Genomic DNA, 9,346 nt, shown 5'->3' on the forward strand with positions numbered 1-9,346 from the left:
ATCAACATAACTCACCAAGCGTTATTACACTGTTGAAAATCCTTTTCATCAGCCTCATAGCACTGTGCGACCACACCTCCAACCAGTTCGCGAGGCTGGCCATTTCGCCTATTTCTTCATGCGGAGGCTGCACTACTCCCACTCAGGTCCATGACTGGCTACTGGCAGAGCGGAAGTTGCACTAATCCCTAAACAAAAGCTTCAGCTGGTGGCAAAGTTTCGATATTTGATACCTGAGAAATTCCTGTTGAAGCACATGCTCTCTCTCTCTCTCTCTCTCTCTCTCTCTCTCTCTCTCTCTCTCTCTCTCTCTCTCTCAAGCAGTCACGTCATGTAGTGTGCCACTGCCAGGACTGTACGCACCGTTGGTCATTGTTGGTTTAAACCACAAACAAAGCAGCATTTACCTGGTAAACCCCAGGTGTGGATGTCTTGGAAATATTCCCGCACTCTATCAGACTGATTGAGTAATTAATTACATCGATACCCTTTTTCTGGACAGTTTTTCCTTGCTTCCTATTGGTGGATAATAGAACTGGAATATTTGATGGGATGTTATCCTACAACCTCCCAGCCGGCCGGAGTGACCGAGCGTTTCTAGGCGTTTCAGTCTGGAACCGCGCGACTGCTACGGCCGCAGGTTCGAATCCTGCCTCGAGCATGGATGTGTGTGATGTCCTTAGGTTAGTTAGGTTTAAGTAGTTCTAAGTTCTAGGGGACTGATGTCCTGAGCTGTTAAGTCCCATAGTGCTCACAGCCATTTTTACAACTTCCCAGTATGCAAACCCTACTGTTATTTTTTTCACTTGCCTCCTATCGGTCGATACTAGTACAGTTACGTCATTTGGTAGAAAGTCCATTAAGTTGAAGGTAACTGAAAATTTCGAACTTCAGTTCAGTTGCACGCTATGTCTATAAACAATCTGTGGAGGGTTTGTACTGGTGCTACAATGAGATGGAGATGGAGGAGAACGAGAAGGAAGGGTCTACTGCCTGATATGATAGAGACAACAGCAAATACCACTGAAAGACAGAGATCACTGTGATGTATTGAGAAGCACTAAACCTGACACACTTAAACCACCTCCTGATCGTCCACACACAGCGCACCTGTCCCCTCGTACACCGCCATTGCCAACGCTCAGAGGCCAGAGAAAACTGTAGCAGCCATGGATGTGCGTGTATACCAGAATGCACCATCCAAGCCATGCGCGGAGTCCAGGGATAATTGAGTTGTAGGACTTCGTATTTCATCAATGCGTTCAGGACCAACACTTGGCAGTGATCAATACTGAATTGCTCAATTGGCCATGGAGAATACATGCAACACACGCGATCGAAAAGACAGCTATACTCGTACTGAGTATCAGTTCGCTATTCAGCTATCCAGAGGGCATAATCGCCGGGAGTTGTCCTGCAGCTGTGCGCAAAAAACGACTAGTCCGCTGGCCTGAACTTTTCTTTGTCTCTACCACTCGCAAGAGCTTTTAGCCAGCAAACCCATTTGTTCTGGCCACAGTCTACCTCTGCCACGTGCTTCTCATGACGAACTTTGTCGTCCTAGGAAACCAGCGACGTATTTATCACTGTAATTACAATCACATAGTTCGATTGCAGCCCCAACCTGATAACATTAAAAAGAGATCGAAGTAACAGAAACACCTCCTCCTGAAGACTGTGGCTCTGGAAATATCAATAACCCTCTTATGACTGGGCACCTCCTTATGGCTATCGATGCCTTGAAACTGCAATCCCCCATGTCAAACCCATATCTCCCTTATGACTGGACACAGCCGTTTTCTTTGTACATGTTGAAACAATAACCACAGTCACTTCACACCCCCAAAACTAGCTTTATAATCCTGCCATTCACACCGCCTACTAAGTACAATACTTTGCCAGTAACTGAATGCTGGTGGCTCCAAGCAATATTCAGTGGAAAACCGCAATGGATCGACATGCCTCATTTGTTTACCTTGCATGTGTGTCTTAGGAAGAGAGGCATAATCGTCCTATGAGCTACCAGATATTAAAAACACGATCGCAAAGACCGTGTTATTGTAACCCCGCATAAAAATCGGTCTTCGTTCTACAGACACCCAAGTATCAACAACGATATCCATGCTGAAAAGTATACCTTCCTTATAAATCGAGGTATGCTAGTGCTTCTGAATAAAGTAGTCTTCCGCACAAATACCAAGATATTGAACGTGGATAGTGATTGCGGTTTCTGTATTAACAGACCGAAAGTGTAGGTGCACATTGCTAGCAATGTAAGCCCGTAATAAAATCAACACTATCACCGAATTTAGAAAGTGATGCAGCTAAGAAACATGGTACTAGTCCAATATTTGTAACTGCTTCTTGCAGCTGCTACGTATTTGTCACACTAACAAACAGTATTTGTAGCGTCTTCTATATCGATAGTATGTATACAGTGTAACAGAGGTTCTGCGATATATCCACGTGGTTATAGGGGAGGTTGATGGTTGATTGAGAATGATCACATACAGTGGATGGTATGTTATATGAGCAATCACTTAAAAATGCATCACTAGATGGACCTCATAAAATATGTATAAAATCCCATGACTTCTCAGGTCTTTAGTGTCAAGCTTTCAGCCAGAAATGCTGTCTGGAATTTAGTACCATTCAGCCACATATTTTGGGTGCATCCTATCGCGTAGTCTTAATGATTACAGCGTCCAGTCCCGGTAGCTGAGTGGTCAGCTCGACAGAATGTCAATCCTAAGCGACCGGGTTCGATTCCCGGCTGGACTGGAGATTTTTTCCGCTCAGGGACTGGATGTTGTGTTGTTCTAACCATCATCATTTCATCCCCCATCGACGCGCAACTCGTCGAAGTGGCGTCAAACCGAAAATGTCGTCCTAACCGCCGTCTGCTTCACGTCTGCTGTGCAGCGAGCTACGTTATTTAAGTATTAACTGTATTTTTCTTACTTGTCACTTCTTTTACCGTGTGTTTTTTCTTTTAGGAAGCTTTAATTGTCGACTGCTATTAATAGTGTTCCATAGATTTCGTGTTAGTTTTGAATACAGTCAGAGAGAGTCCCTTTAGTGAGCCATAGTGCCAGTAGTGCTAGTGTTTGTTTTCAATACAGTCCAGAGACGGGTAGTGCTATTTTCATTGTTTTCTACAAGAAGTGGCTAGCAATCACAGTTTAGTCAATAATCAGCCGCCTTTAGTGAATTAGCAGTCTAGTTAAAAGTTTATTAAGTCTCTTCAGTAAATTAATTCTTTAGGATGGATAGGATGTGTGACTGCTGTGTACGGACGCACGAGGAGCTGGCCACTCTTCGCGAACAGCTGAGAGTGTTGATGGCCGCGGTCATCCGTTTTCAGGCTGCTACCTCGCAGTGTAGCGGCAGTGGGGAGTCTGGAGCGTCTCAAGGTACACCCCAGGTGTTACATGCTTCACCCACTGTCCCTGCTGTCAAGATATCTTCTCGGGTACCGGGCGCGGTTGGGCCACCCTCTCCGCAAGGGGAGTGGCGGGTTCAGTGGCGTTCGCGGTGCACGAGGCGGAGGGTCAATGTGGAGGCTGGCCGTGTGGCATCACCCGCTCTGTCTGTGAGTGGACATGTGGCTGCTCCTTCAGCAAGGTCCGAGCAGGCACACGGGGGGAGGGGTTTATTAGTTATTGGGAGCTCCAACGTTAGGAGGGTGATGGAGCCCCTTAGGAAAATAGCGGAAAGGTCGGGGAAGAAGGCCAGTGTTCACTCTGCTTGCCGGGGGGTCTCATCCGAGATGTGAAGGAGGCCCTACCGGCGGCGATAGAGAGCACTGGGTGCACCTGACTGCAAATTGTTGCTCATGTCGGCACGAATGACTCCTGCCGTCTGGGTTGAGAGGTCATCCTCAGTTCGTACAGGCGGTTGGCGGAATCTGAGCTAACTATTTGTAGTATCGTTCCCAGAACCGATCGCGGCCTCTGGTTTGGAGCCGAGTGGAAGGCTTAAACCAGAGGCTCAGACGATTCTGCGGAGAGCTGGGGTGCAAATTTCTTGACCTCCGCTATCGGATGCAGAAATGTAGGGTCCCCCTGAATAGGTCAGGCGTGCACTACAGGCCGGAAGCGGCTACAATGGTAGCGGAGTACGTGTGGAGTGCACATGGGGGTTTTTAGGTTAGAGAATTCCCTCCCTAGGCCCAACAAGACGCCTCCTGAGACGCGGCAAGGTAGGAGTAGGCAAAATGCAACAGGGAATAACAATATTAATGTGCTAATAGTAAAGTGCAAGAGCGTCTATAGAAAGGTCCCAGAACTGCTCTCATTAATAAACGGTCACAGCGCCCATATAGTACTAGGGACAGAAAGTTGGCTGAAACCAGACGTAAACAGTAATGAAATCCTAAACTCAGATTGGAATGTATACCGCAGAGACAGGCTGGACAGTGAACGGGGAGGCGTGTTTATAGCGATAAGAAGTGCAATAGTATCGAAGGAAATTGACGGAGATCCGAATTGTCAAATGATTTGGGTGAGGGTCAAGGATAAAGCAGGCTCAGACATCGTAATTGGACGTCTCTATAGGACCCCGGGCTCAGTACATGAAGAATAATTTGGAAAACATTTCGAGTACATTTCCCCACCATGTTAGAGTTCTGGGTGGAGATTTTAATTTGCCGGATACAGACTGGGTGACTCAAACGTTCATAACGGGTGGCAGGGACAAAGAATCCAGTGAAATTTTTTTAAGTGCTTTATCTGAAAACTACTTTGAGCAGTTAAACAGAGAACCGACTCGTGGCGATAACATATTAGACCTTCTGGTGACAAACAGACCCGAACTATTTGAATCAGTTAATGCAGAACAGGGAATCAGCGATCATAAAGCGGTTACTGCATCGATTATTTCAGCCGTAAATAGAAATATTAAAAAAATGTAGGAAGATTTTTCTGTTTAGCAAAAGTGACGAAAAGCAGATTACAAAGTACCTGATGGCTCAACATAAAAGTTTTGTCTCAAATACAGATAGTGTTGAGAATCAGTGGACAAAGTTCAAAACCATCGTACACTATGCGTTAGATGAGTATGTACCAAGCAAGATCGTAAGCGATGGAAAAGAGCCACCGTGGTACAACAACCGAGTTAGAAAACTGCTGCGGAAGCAAAGGGAACTTCACAGCAAACATAAACATAGCCAAAGCCTTCCAGACAAACAAAAATTACGAGAAGCGAAAGGTAGTGTGAGGAGGGCTATGCGAGAGGCGTTCAATGAATTCGAAAGTAAAGTTCTATGTACTGACTTGGCAGAAATCCTAAGAAATGTTGGTCCTATGTCAAAGCGGTAGGTGGATCAAAACAAAATGTCCAGACACTCTGTGACCAAAATGGTACTGAAACAGAGGATGACAGACTAAAGGCCGAAATACTAAATGTCTTCTTCCAAAGCTGTTTCACAGAGGAAGACTGCACTGTACTTCCTTCTCTAGATTGTCGCACAGTTGACAAAATGGTAGATATCGAAATAGACGACAGAGGGATAGAGAAACAATTAAAATTGCTCAAAAGGGGAAAGACCGCTGGACCTGATGGGATACCAGTTTGATTTTACACAGAGTACGCTAAGGAACTTGCCCCCCTTCTTGGAGCAGTGTACCGTAGGTCTCTAGAAGAGCGAAGCGTTCCAAAGGATTGGAAAAGGGCACAGGTCCTCCCCGTTTTCAAGAAGGGACATCGAACAGATGTGCAGAACTATAGACCTATATCTCTAACGTCGATCAGTTGTAGAATATTGGAACACGTATTATGTTCGAGTACAATGTATTTTCTGGAGACTAGAAATCTACTCTGTGGGAATCAGCAATGGTTTCGAAAAAGACGGTCGTTTGAAACCCAGCTCGCGCTATTCGTCCACGAGACTCAGAGGGCCACAGACACTGGTTCACAGGCAGATGCCCTGTTTCTTGACTTCCGCAAGGCGTTTGACACAGTTCCCCACAGTCGTTTAACGAACAAAGTAAGAGCATACGGACTATCAGACCAATTGTGTGATTGGATTGAGGAGTTCCTAGATAACAGAACGCAACATGTCATTCTCAAGGGAGAGAAGTGTTCCGAAGTAAGAGTGATTTCAGGTGTGCCGCTGGGGAGTGTCATAGGACCGTTGCTTTTCACAATAAATGACCTGGTGGATGACATCGGAAGTTCACTGAGGCTTTTTGCAGGTGATACTGTGGTGTATCGACAGGTTGCAACAATGGAAAATTGTACTGAAATGCAGGAGGATCTGCAGCGAATTGACGCATGGTGCAAGGAATGGCAATTGAATCTCAATGTAGACAAGTGTAATGTGCTGCGAATACATAGAAAGATAGATCCCTTATTTATCTACAAAATAGGTCAGCGACTGGAAGCAGTTAATTGCATAAATTATCTGGGAGTACGCATTAGGAGTGATTTAAAATGGAATGATCATATAAAGTTGATCGTCGGTAAAGCAGATGCCAGACTGAGATACGTTGGAAGAATCCCAAGGAAATGCAATCCGAAAAAAAAGGAAGTAGGCTGCAGTACTCTTGTTCGCCCACTGCTTGAATACTGCTCAGTAGTGTGGGGTCCGCACCAGATAGGTTTGATAGAAGAGACAGAGAAGATCCAACGGAGAGCAGCGCGCTTCGTTACAGGATCATTTAGTAATCGCGAAAGCGTTACGGGGTGAAAGATAAACTCCAGTGGAAGACTCTGCAGGAGAGACGCTCAGTAGCTCGGTACGAGCTTTTGTTAAAGTTTCGAGAACATACCTTCACCGAAGTGTCAAGCAGTATATTGCTCCCTCCTACGTATATCTCGCGAAGAGACCATGAGGATAAAATCAGAGAGATTAGAACCCCCACAGAAGCATACCGACAATCCTTCTTTCTACGAACAATACAAGACTGGAGTAGAAGGGAGAACCGATAGAGGTACTCAGGGTACCCTCCTCCACACACCGTCAGGTGGCTTGCGGAGTATGAATGTAGATGTAGAAAGACTTGCACCCGGCGAACACTCTACCCGACGGGAGGCCACAGTGACACGAGATTCACATTTTCATGATTACAGCCACTGGTAGATTATATTCACGGCACTCTCCTGTCTCAAAACTAGTTACCTCTTTCGATCCTGTCTGCTAAGGACCCTGTACGGCAAAACTCCATCGTGATTTTAATCAGTCCCTCTGCACCTTGTAACTCTCCCTCGGTCTCTGCCACGATCTCACTGCAGCCTTGTCCATGTGGTCATCACAGTTTGAGTCGTAACTGAGCCGAAGTTGGAGAGACAAACACGGAGAGCTGAGTTAATGCAACGGGACCATCTTTTTACCGTCTGGTGGAAATGGGAACATTTTGTCGTAGCTGTGCTAACCGTGTGCAATGTGTAAAGCCAGTGCCAAACAAAGCTTTCTCCTGCGACACAAGCTAGTAGGAAAGACAGTACCAGCAGTTACAGTAGTGTTTATGAGGAAAGTTAGGTAGACTCCACATAATATGTCAACTAGAAGATGGACAATGATTTTGCTACAGCTTTGAGGGATGTTTTCAAACTACAAATGGTTCAAATGGCTCTGAGCACTATGCGACTTAACTTCTGAGCTCATCAGTCGCCTAGAACTTAGGTTAGTTAGGTTTAATTAGTTCTAAGGACATCACACACACATCCATGCCCGTGACAGGATTCTAACTTGCGACGGTAGCGGTCTCTCGGCTCCAGACTGTAGTGCCTAGAACGCACGGCCACTCCGGCCGCCAGCGGCGGACTTAGCGCACAGCATCCCTCAGGGTGCATTTCTATCTGTCACGAAAACATTATCTCTATCTTCGTTATTTTGTACCATCCAATAGAAAGAAACTATGAGCTATAAAAACTTCACTCTCACCCAATAGAGAATTTGATAAGGTGTTACTGTGTTCCTCTATCCGATATGTCAAAAACAAGTACCGTCTGTGTGCTATGTGGAGATCCTACTGAAAATATACAGGTACTGCTCGACTGGAGCAGGTAACCAGTGATCGAAGTCGCTTCAGGACCTGCACTGTAGGACCACCATATCCCACAGATTATCAATTAAAATAGAGTGTCATTGGGCCTTTGTTTGATATGTTGCTTTCCGCTGTAACACATCGAAGTAGTATATGTCTGCAGCTTTGTACACCGCCATACCTTTTTTTTTTATCCACCATGACTTCAAGGTCTGTGTCAGGTGTTAAACCGACATAAACACATTTCGATCCATTGGCTCTCACAGAAAGCTGGACATTGCATGGTGTAAACTATGATGCTGTTCTCACAGCACACAGGATGGTTGAAATAAGAGAGAGGCGGTGTTTCTTACTGACAAAAATGTGGAAAACATCGCAACATGTGGAAACTGGAAGAGTTTGCGGCATTGTGGAGCGTTTCCAAACAGCTATACAGAGGTGATGACCTGTACATTTAATCTCATCTTCAATAGTGATGGGGGTAGCAGACGTCTTGGTGTTCCATTATGATTGAAACAGATATCACGTACATAGCTGCAATATAAGGAATCAGTGCTGGTCATCCCTGGAACGTGTTGCTCTCATAAAGAGTCTCTCCCTCTCAAACAGGTGGAGTCGGTCAATCATTATGTGGTAACCAACCATGTACCAGTAGATGGAAAAGATGCCACCGATGCACTGTAATAAGCACCACAGTTGATGGTGCTATCAATTTCAGCAATATTATCAGTTTTTCCATAATGTCAACGCTGACCAGTGACATGGTAGCATGTTTCCCAGGTTCTGCATCATCACTAAACTGCCCCCCCTCTACTTTTCGAGTACCATTGCGAATGTAGATAGATGACTGGTGCATATGTACAAGAATTATCGATGAATGGATGTACTGCACAAAGTAGACCAGACAGCATCTCTACTTACGAAGTTAGGTTATCTACATATTTCTAGCAGTTTGATCATACTGCGTAATTTAGTATTACGATTGCCCATCTTTCCCTGCGTGGATGTGGGTCACAGACTATTCTTGCATTGATTAGATAAAGTTGGATATTGAAAGGTCTCCTTGCACTGTCTTTGACCAATCCTCCCTAAAAACTGTCTCCTATTTCATTTTCAACTGACTAGAAGTAGGAGGTTATTATACCCATTAAACCCCAGGTCTCGTGAAGGAACAGAGAGAGCTGAATCCGTAACAGGTGTTCAGGGAGACTATTCTACACCAATCGTACTCACAGCGCATCTCCAGATGCAGACATGTCGAAGAGGTTAGCACCCCTTATCGGTGTATGATAGATATGAAAGTGTTGTGATGATATAACAGATGATCGTAAAGAAGAAATTTGTGCATGATTGAGCTC

The sequence above is a fragment of the Schistocerca gregaria genome, unplaced genomic scaffold (assembly GCF_023897955.1).
Source record: "Schistocerca gregaria isolate iqSchGreg1 unplaced genomic scaffold, iqSchGreg1.2 ptg000491l, whole genome shotgun sequence".
NCBI lineage: Eukaryota > Metazoa > Arthropoda > Insecta > Orthoptera > Acrididae > Schistocerca > Schistocerca gregaria.